Source organism: Anomaloglossus baeobatrachus, chromosome 4 (assembly GCF_048569485.1).
Source record: "Anomaloglossus baeobatrachus isolate aAnoBae1 chromosome 4, aAnoBae1.hap1, whole genome shotgun sequence".
Lineage (NCBI taxonomy): Eukaryota > Metazoa > Chordata > Amphibia > Anura > Aromobatidae > Anomaloglossus > Anomaloglossus baeobatrachus.
The window spans coordinates 15,378,428-15,380,532 of NC_134356.1; the positions used below are offsets into that span (position 1 = coordinate 15,378,428).

The following is a 2,105-nucleotide window of genomic DNA, read 5'->3' on the forward strand; positions in this document are numbered from 1 at the left end:
ATGGGAGGCGGGGACTGGGTATAAGCGGAGCAGTGAGAGCGAGTCACAACCCAGATCATAAGTGACAACTTATTATACCCACTGAGCCAACCTAATACACAGCACTAAATCCACTGCCGGGTGCGGCTCATCCTCATCCCCCCTATTATAGAGACTCCACCAAGTAACATCTGCAGAGATCACAGCAGAGATGAGCGGCGCCAGCTCCTGTGAGGACGGGGCCAGCTCCTGTGAGGACGGGGCCAGCTCCTGTGAGGACGGGGCCAGCTCCTGTGAGGACGGGGCCAGCTCCTGTGAGGACGGGGCCAGCTCCTGTGAGGACGGGGCCGGCTCCTGTGAGGACGGGGCCGGCTCCTGTGAGGACGGGGCCGGCTCCTGTGAGGACGGGGCCGGCTCCTGTGAGGACGGGGCCAGCTCCTGTGAGGACGGGGCCAGCTCCTGTGAGGACGGGGTCAGCTCCTGTGAGGACGGGGCCAGCTCCTGTGAGGACGGGGCCAGCTCCTGTGAGGACGGGGCCAGCTCCTGTGAGGACGGGGCCAGCTCCTGTGAGGACGGGGCCAGCTCCTGTGAGGACGGGGCCAGCTCCTGCGAGGACGGGGTCAGCTCCTGCGAGGACGGGACCAGCTCCTGCGAGGACGGGACCAGCTCCTGCGAGGACGGGACCAGCTCCTGTGAGGACGGGGTCAGCTCCTGTGAGGACGGGGTGGGTGGCTCTTAGAAGAGCCTTTGTGTTGTGGAGGATGCGGGGTCAGCGGTGTCACTTGCCCTTCTTGCTGCTCTCCGTCTTCTTGGGCAGCAGCACGGCCTGGATGTTGGGCAGGGACGCCTCCCTGGGCGATGGTCACCCCACCCAGCAGCCTGTTCAGCTCCTCGTCATTGCGCACGGCCAGCTGCAGGTGCCGGGGATGATGCGGGTCTTCTTGTTGTCCGGGCGGCATTGCCGGCCATTCCAGGATCTCAGCGGTCAGATACTCCAGCACAGCGGCCAGATAGACCGGAGCGCCGGCGCCCACCCTCTCGGCGTAGTTGCCCTTGCGGAGAAGCCTGTGCACCCGACCGACCGGGAACTGCAGTCCTGCCCGGATGAGGCGGGTCTTGGCCTTAGCTCGGGTCTTCCCTCCTTGTTTACCGCGTCCAGACATCGCTGTGGTTTCAAAGATAAGCAGATGAAGAAGTGTAATGTGAGGATTGTGCCGGCTCCGAGTGTTTTATAAGCTACCGCTCCGCCGCCCTCTCCTGTCATTGTTGAATCTGAAGTTAGAATGGAATGAGACTCGTGCATCCACCAATGAGCTGCAGGGGGCGAGGGTCATGACCGTTTTCACTGGTCACATGCCTTTGTCACCCAATAGAACAGCGATGTGACAGCAGTGTCATTTGCATGGGGCCGCTATAAATACGGCCGCTCTGGGAGGAGCAGGATCATTATTCTCTCTCCAGTGAAGAGATCTCTCTGCTCGCATCATGCCTGATCCCGCCAAGTCCGCCCCAGCCGCCCAAGAAGGGCTCCAAGAAAGCCGTGACCAAGACTCAGAAGAAGGACGGCAAGAAGCGAGGAAGAGCCGGAAGGAGAGCTATGCCATCTACGTGTACAAGGTGCTGAAGCAGGTGCACCCCGACACCGGCATCTCCTCCAAGGCCATGGAGCATCATGACTGCTTCGTCGGTGACATCTTCGAGCGCATCGCAGGGAAGCCTCCCGCCTGGCTCATTACAACAAGCGCCACACCATCACCTCCCGGGAGATCCAGACCGCCGTGCGCCTGCTGCTGCCCGAGGAGCTGGCCAAGCACGCCGTGTCCGAGGGCACCAAGGCCGTCCCCAAGTACACCAGCGCCAAGTGATCACCACCGCTGCCCCACACCACAAAGGCTCTTCTAAGAGCCACCACATTGTCTAATCTGAGCTTTATCCAGGACGGTCTCAGTTCTGGCTGTGGCAGTGATTGGAGCAGATCCTCTGCCGCTGCGATGGTCGCTACAGATGAGGTTTGTGGCTGGAGGATTTCGGTGAGGATCGTGTATATGGGGGGATGGAGCTGCCGGGGACTTGTTACCTCCAGCGGCCTCCGCTCTGAGTGACCAGGAAAGGGATATGAGGTATAT

General features: G+C 61.3%; 2 pseudogenes; one reads left to right on the forward strand and one right to left on the reverse strand.

Annotated features, from left to right (window-relative positions):
- Positions 1 to 757: 757 nt before the first annotated feature.
- On the reverse strand, positions 758 to 1,142 carry LOC142300973 (histone H2A type 1-like; annotated as a pseudogene).
- A 322-nt stretch (positions 1,143 to 1,464) lies between these two features.
- On the forward strand, positions 1,465 to 1,844 carry LOC142300974 (histone H2B 1.1-like; annotated as a pseudogene).
- The last annotated feature ends 261 nt before the right edge of the window (positions 1,845 to 2,105 follow it).